Genomic DNA, 6883 nt, shown 5'->3' on the forward strand with positions numbered 1-6883 from the left:
GCACTTGCGCGGCTTGCAGCCCGGAGGTCGCAGCTCAGACGTGTGTGGGCGCGTCTTCGCTCTCCCGCCTGCAGGGACGCTGCTGTGCTCCGCGTCCTTTCCCTTCTCAGGAAAGACTTGGTATGAGCCTCGACCTTGATCCACTGATGCTCATCTTTTGTGTGAACCGATTCTCCTGCGCTTCCGGAAGGAGGCCCGCCCAGCACTCTGACTCCGTTAGGCCCCCCTCCTGCCTCCCACAGCGGCAGCCCCTCCTGCTGCCCGCGTATGGTGACCTGATTACTTTTTGTCCCGCTGCCCCTGGCGTGGGGGCCCCGTCCTGAAGGGGCTCCGGGCATCTGTCTGTCTCGCAGTTTGTTTTCCTGGAATGTGTAGGCCGAGAGTGGAAGCTGTGTAAGAGACCCCTGGCTCTCACGGCGCCCTTTTCCACAAACGCGCTCTCTTTCTGCATCGTGAGTCTGTGTCCAGCTTGTTACATTGAGAATCCTGTCATAGACACACACGTGTGTTACTGTGCACGCCCGCCCCTGCACACACTAGTTTCGTCATCACTACCTGTGGGACACGGTGTGGGGTGGCGTCTCTCTTCCCGTGGCCCCTGCTGAGGGGGACTGTCTGCTCAGGCTGGATGATGCTCCTGCGGCCCGACGTGTGTGCGCGGGAGCTGAGGTCACGGGCAGGTTCTGCAGGTGAACCCGCTGTGGGCTCCTCCTCGCGGCGGTGCCTGAAGGCTCTCCGGGCCAACCTGGGACGTAGTGCGCCTGGTCCCCGCTTCCTTTCTGGGGGTGGCCTCCCCCAGGCATCACGGCCCCTGCCCTGCACGGCCTGTCCCCTCCTGCACATCCTGTCCCCTCCCTGCACATCCTGTCCCCTCCCTGGATCCTGTCCCCTCCCTGCACACCCTGTCCCTGCCTGTCCCTCTGTGCTCAGCTGCTTTCCAATCTGCTGGCCTGGTGAATTATGCCCCGTCCGTCACCTGTCCTTGGGTTCTGTCCTCGCTGTTGAGCAAGCGTCTGAAGGATCTAGCCAACATATGCTGGGTTTTCAAAGAGGAACATTCTGGAAGATGTTAGTAACTTCCTTGATCTGGGTCAATATACTTCGCAGACTTCCTGAGTACCATTTCCTAGTTATTTCACTGGTTGGATTTTTCTGTGTGTGTGTTTAATATTTTATTTTCAATTAGTACATGGTGGTGATTAGTTTCCTGTGTTCAAGTAGCCAATTAGCTGAGAAGTTCATTTTGTAAGAATTTATTTAAAAGATGCTCTTTTTATAATTAATTGTATGAGAAGAATTCACACAAAGCTTGGTGAGCCCGGGAGACCTCATGCAGCCATGTCTTTGGGGAAAACACCATATTGACACTGTAATCATTTACTGAAACAAGTAATAAAGTAATTCCATTTCAGGCTGCCTTTTTTTAAAGTAAACTTTTTATTTTAGAATAATTTTAGACGCACAGAAAATTCTCAGAAAGAACAGAATTCTCAATCCCCCTCAGTGTCCCCTATACACTTGTCACCACCAGGGGACCAGCCTCGGTCAGTTGCTCACTGAAATCCCGTTTGTTCTGATTTTACCAGTTTTTCCAGAATATCTTATTCCCCCCGTTTTTGGCTCCTCCATCTAACCTGGAAGACCACGTTGGGTTTAGTTTCTAACTGTCGTGCGCTGGAGCTCTGTGGAAGCGTGTGTGAGCAGTTTGCAAGGTCTCCGAGGACGAGAGGCAAGCCTGCTCAGGGCGCTGGCCACACACCGGTGACGCCCCTGCTGGTCCCGCCTGGACTGTCAGGGCGATTTCGCCTTTTAGGAGACGAGTGGGTGCACATTCGATGGACGGTAATAAAGTCGTGACAGAGGGATGTCTCTTTCTCCTCGAAGCCGTTCCAGGTTTGCACTGAGGCAGGTAAGTCACACACACTCAGGCCGATCGCCCTCACCGAGGTGTCTTCAGCGTGACGTCTGCACGTTGTAGGTAGTGCGTGGCCCCTCCCCCATCCATGTGGGGGAGACGCTGTGCCTTGGCCCTCGCTTGGCCTTCAGGGTTAAGGTTAAGGACTGAGTCCTGTGGAGCCTGGCTGTCAGACACTCTCAGCCTGAGAAGGTGACGAGCTGGAGCTCACCCTCCCTCCCCCCCACGCCTAGCTGCTTTCACCCCGAGCAAGCAGAGTCGGCTTGGGCAGAGGCCGAGAGCGTGCTGGCTCCCCAGGGACAGGCGTGCTGAGTGGGGAAGGGCACAGCCTATGAAAATCTTCATCTGCCTCTGTCCATCTCAAAACCAAGATGGCTTTGACAGAGCCCATGTAGTCATGTGGGAAGTTCACCAGGTAGGAATGTAGGTGACTACCTTGACACTGTATTATCTCAGCTGAAATCTAACAGCCAGAAGGAGGGCTCACTGCAGGCTCAGAGCACATTACAGAGAACAGGAGGTGGGAACGAGGCCAGCTAGAATCCATGGTTAATGCTGTCACTCAGGGAAAGGGGCACAGACGATAAATAATGCCAAGGGCATCTCACACGTGTGTGGCTCACACGCAGGCACCCACCCCACCCTCGCCCCAGCCTGACGTCTGGTGCTTCTAGTCAGCCCCAGGGGCTTCCCTGGGTAAGGGATGAGGTCCTGCACATGATGGTGAATCTGCTTAGACATGATGTCGTCTTAACTAGGCGGCAGTTGAAACAATGCATGACATGCTTTTCCATATTTCCAAACCCACTGCTGTCACTTGTACAGTTAACAGTGACACTGTGCACTCCGGGAGAAGCGAGGGCTCACATGGTGTGTTGGTGGAAGAGACCCCTCCGTCGGGAGAGCCTTTGTGCGCCGCGCTGGGGAGCTCTCTTCTGAACAGCACCTCTGTGGCCCGACTGCTGGAGAACAAAGCACACTCTTCCCCAATTTGGAAACAGGATCTGACTTAATCCTGCCCGAAGGTGTCCTCCCTGGGACTAGAGGGGTGGCCCAGGTAGTGATGGTAGAGCTTCCTGGGGTGCATAGGCCTCCCTGATCCTTGAGACCTGGAGAGCTGATGGGCATAAGGGGCCAGCACACGGGCACACGTGGAGCGCATACCGGCTCGCCTGCAGCACTTTGGGGCTCTCCCACCCCCGCTTGGGCGAGATTTGGCTTCGCGGCAGCCTGTCCTGGCACCAAGAGAGAGGTCTGTGTTTGGTGCGGAGAGATAGAGGCTGAGGCATTTCGCCGCCATGTTATTCAATGAATTGCCCAAGCGTGGGCCATATGGTTAGGAAAGATAGAGAGCCTTCGAATTCTTCTAGAGCGTTGACCAATAATGTCACGGACCCGAGCTAAAAGATTTTCCTGATTTCATGCTTGAAGTACCAGGCACAGCCCCGGAAGCCCCCGCTACCGCCTGGACAGGCTCTGATGCCTCGCGGGTTAAACTGGAGGGAATTTCTGTTTCCTGGAGCCAGCAACACACTGGAAAGAGGTAGGGCGGCCCAGGAATCCCACTCATGGAGCTTCTCTTAAAGTGAAAGCTCGACAGGCTGGTGGTGTCAGTTCACGTGTATCACCCCATATTCCTGTCTGGGGGGGCAGCTCCGCGTGTCCCAGGCGGTGGTTCGGCAGCTCTGCTGGAGACGTGTGGATCCCAGCATTGAAGCAGTGACAGGCGTTCAAGGACCGAGGGTGTCTTATTGCCACTGAGAGTTACAGCTCCACTGTCTAGTAGTCTCACTCTTCTCACTCTCTGTTTATCATCTTAATTTTTTTACTGTTTATTTTTGAGGGAGAGGGCAGGGGAAGGGCAGAGAGAGAGAGAGACACAGAATCTGAAACAGGCTCCAGGCTCTGAGCTGTCAGCACAGAGCCCGATGTGGGGCGCGAACTCATGAACCCTGAGATGGTGACCTGAGCCGACATTGGACGCTCAATGGACTGAGCCACCCAGGTGTCCCATCAACATATTTTTAAAAGTAGGCTTCACACCCAGTGCAGAGCCCAATGTGGGTTTGAACTCACGACCCTGAGATCAAGACCTGAACTGGGATCAAGAGTCAGACGCTTAACTGACTGTGCCACCTGGGCGCCCCATCCATTTATCAGCATTTGTCTAATATGTTCCCTCTGGTTATCTTTTCCCCCGATTTCTGAAGGAGATCAGCTGAATGAGCATCATATCCTCCCTAGTGTGCTCCAGGAGCGTGCCTGGAAATCTCTAGCAACTGGACTTCAGGGAGAAGAATGGTGATGTGTCATTTCTGCCGATTGCTGTGGTGTAAATAATCCCACCAGGCTGATTCCAGGCCCCGATGTGCCATCACCAGGCAGGCAGGGAGCTGCCGTGTCACACCCACTCCCCACTGTGCGGCTCAGGCCGTGAGGCTCCAAGTGAGGGCCTGGCCTGTGTGGCCTGTGGGCTGTGGGCCTGAGGGACAGACAGCCTGTTCTCGTGTGTGGTTACGAATCCTGTTGTTGTCTAAGAAAGCGCAGATCCTAGAGAGTATGGCTGGATCACCCTGAGGGTTGGAGGGGCACCCCGCAGTGGTGAGTGACAAGCCGTGACCATTACTGAGAAACACTGTAATTTTCCTTAGTTCACGCACCGTCACGGAAACACGTTGTTCTAAAACCACACGCTGGGTCATCGGGAGCTGGCACTAGGGGTCAGTCACCAGGATCGAAGCCCTAGCTCTCCTTGACCTGGAGGGCGTTAGGTGAGGTGAGTTACGGGCCTGCAAACTCGTACTTCCTTCCTCGTGCTGTGAGGATTTGCAAGGATAATCCGAGCAAAGCTCGTCGCCTGGGCCTGTCGCACACTTCACGCTCAGTAAGAGTTAGTTTGTGTCTGGAATCTGCTTTCCTCACAAGGGAGTAGCTGTAGAATCATGCGGAACATCTAAAAGGGAAGGTGACTTCACCCTCTGGCTGCTAACAGTCCAGCAGGTGATGTCCACCACTGGGGAGGCCTCGTGGTGCAAGTGACTGACGGCTCAGCAGGCAGGCGCCGAGCTCCCGTCTGCTCGGAGGGGACGGGGACTCTGTAGGGTGGCGGGGTCCTATCGGCAGTGAGGGTGACGCGTGCGGCCAGCTGTGAGGACTGGGTGGTGGTGTCGTGCGCCCGGGCAGGTAAAGATCCAGAGGTTTATTTTTCAGAGAAAGGTTTGGGATTTGACGTATATCTTATAAATGCCCACAGGAAAAATCTATTTCCGTTTGTTTCACATTGAAGTAGGCAATAAAAAGCAGGTTAGGTATGAAGTCCTCAAATTCGAAGCATTAAACAAAATTGAGATCAGAAAACAGTATATTGTTTTTCTAAGATGTATTTCTGTGTCACTGTGATTTGAGGTGGACGGTAGATGGCAGCGCAGCCCGAACGCTCAGGGCCCGTGCTTGGCCACACCTGCCCCCGGCTTGGGCTCGGCCATCCGGCTCGGCCACGCCGGTTCCCAGGGCTGCCGCAGGCTCTTCCCTCTGCCCGTTGCCGACACCTGGCTTTCCCGGGTCACAGCCTGGCCCGAGCTTCCTGCCCTCCCTGCTCTCTGCGGGCTCACCTGCTCACCCTGCATCTCTAAACAGCTGAGCCTCATGTCACCCAGCACCACACCAAGTTCGCATTCAGAGCAGCGGGTGCCAGCTCTGCTCCGTCACTGTCCCCTGCAAGAATCCAACAAGCGTCACCTCAGCCAAGTCTTGGCGTCTTTGTCCGAGAGACAGACGGAGAGTAGAATCTAACTCATAGGGAGATTTTGTGGAAATTAAAAATTTTAAATGGCTGTAGACATTTAAAAGTGCAATATAAGTGTTAATGACTATTGATATTGTCATTTTAGACCACAAAAATAGTCAGGCCTCTGCCTTCTTCTTAACGGATTTCTTCCGAGCTGACCCGGAAAAGTCCTTCCTCGATCCCACAGTCACCAACTCACCAACCTCGAGATACACATCCCTGTTCAGCCAGACTCCACGGAAGAAGGGCCGGAGAGGATTCGGAAATTGGAATCATCGACCATGGATTATAAAATAACAAGTGAAGAATAGGGTTGGGAAGATTTGCAGGGACCAGGAAAATTTTTTAAATGGCATAGCTAATTTGTACAAGAATTAAGTAGAACTTTCAGAAATGATATATTTAAAAAACTGAAAAAACCCCCAATAGATAGGTTTAATTTAAAATTTAACACAGTGGAAGAGAGAACTAGTCAACTGTAAAACAGGCCCCAATTGTGCCCCAAGCAGAAAGATGGAAAAGGGAGGTATAGGATCGGAACATTTCATCGCATGACTGAGGAAACGAGAGGTGCATTTAATCAGAGCTTCACAAGCAGGGCTCAGAGGGGGTGGAGCAGAGGGACATGGGTCCCCAGAGCTGATCGGAGATACCAGTCTAGAAACTTTAGAATCCCAATGAATCTCCAGCATGGAAATTGCAGAAGAAAAGTGAACTTGAAGCCTGATGAGCAGAAAGTACCCAGACTGAAGCAACGAAGGAAGAGAAACAAGGCTCATGAGAGAGCAGCCTGTTGGCATGTTGGCATGTTGGCATGTTGCATAATTAGAACACCAGGAAAAGAGGAAGGACAGAGATATTTGAATAAATAATGACTGAATGTAACTAAATCGAGGAAATAGCGACATAAGATGTGAACTTCCGGAGACGAGAGGAGACCAGACAAATACAGAATCGCAGGTGAAGGTCCCGCCCTCCTCACGGCGGCGGGGTCAGCCAGCGCCGCAGGGCAGGTGCCCGTTGGGCGGGCGGCGCGGTGGGCCTGGCGCTCCCAGAGCTAACGGGGCAGAGCTGAGCCCTTCCCCGCCCGCAGGCACGCTCCGCGAAGGAGGGACGGGGACACCTGGCAACAGATCCCAACACCTTTAGGTGGATTGAAATCACACAGCGCGTGTCCTCTG

Source organism: Hyaena hyaena, unplaced genomic scaffold (genome assembly GCF_003009895.1).
Source record: "Hyaena hyaena isolate Hyena2069 unplaced genomic scaffold, ASM300989v1 scaffold_134, whole genome shotgun sequence".
Taxonomy (NCBI): Eukaryota; Metazoa; Chordata; class Mammalia; order Carnivora; family Hyaenidae; genus Hyaena; species Hyaena hyaena.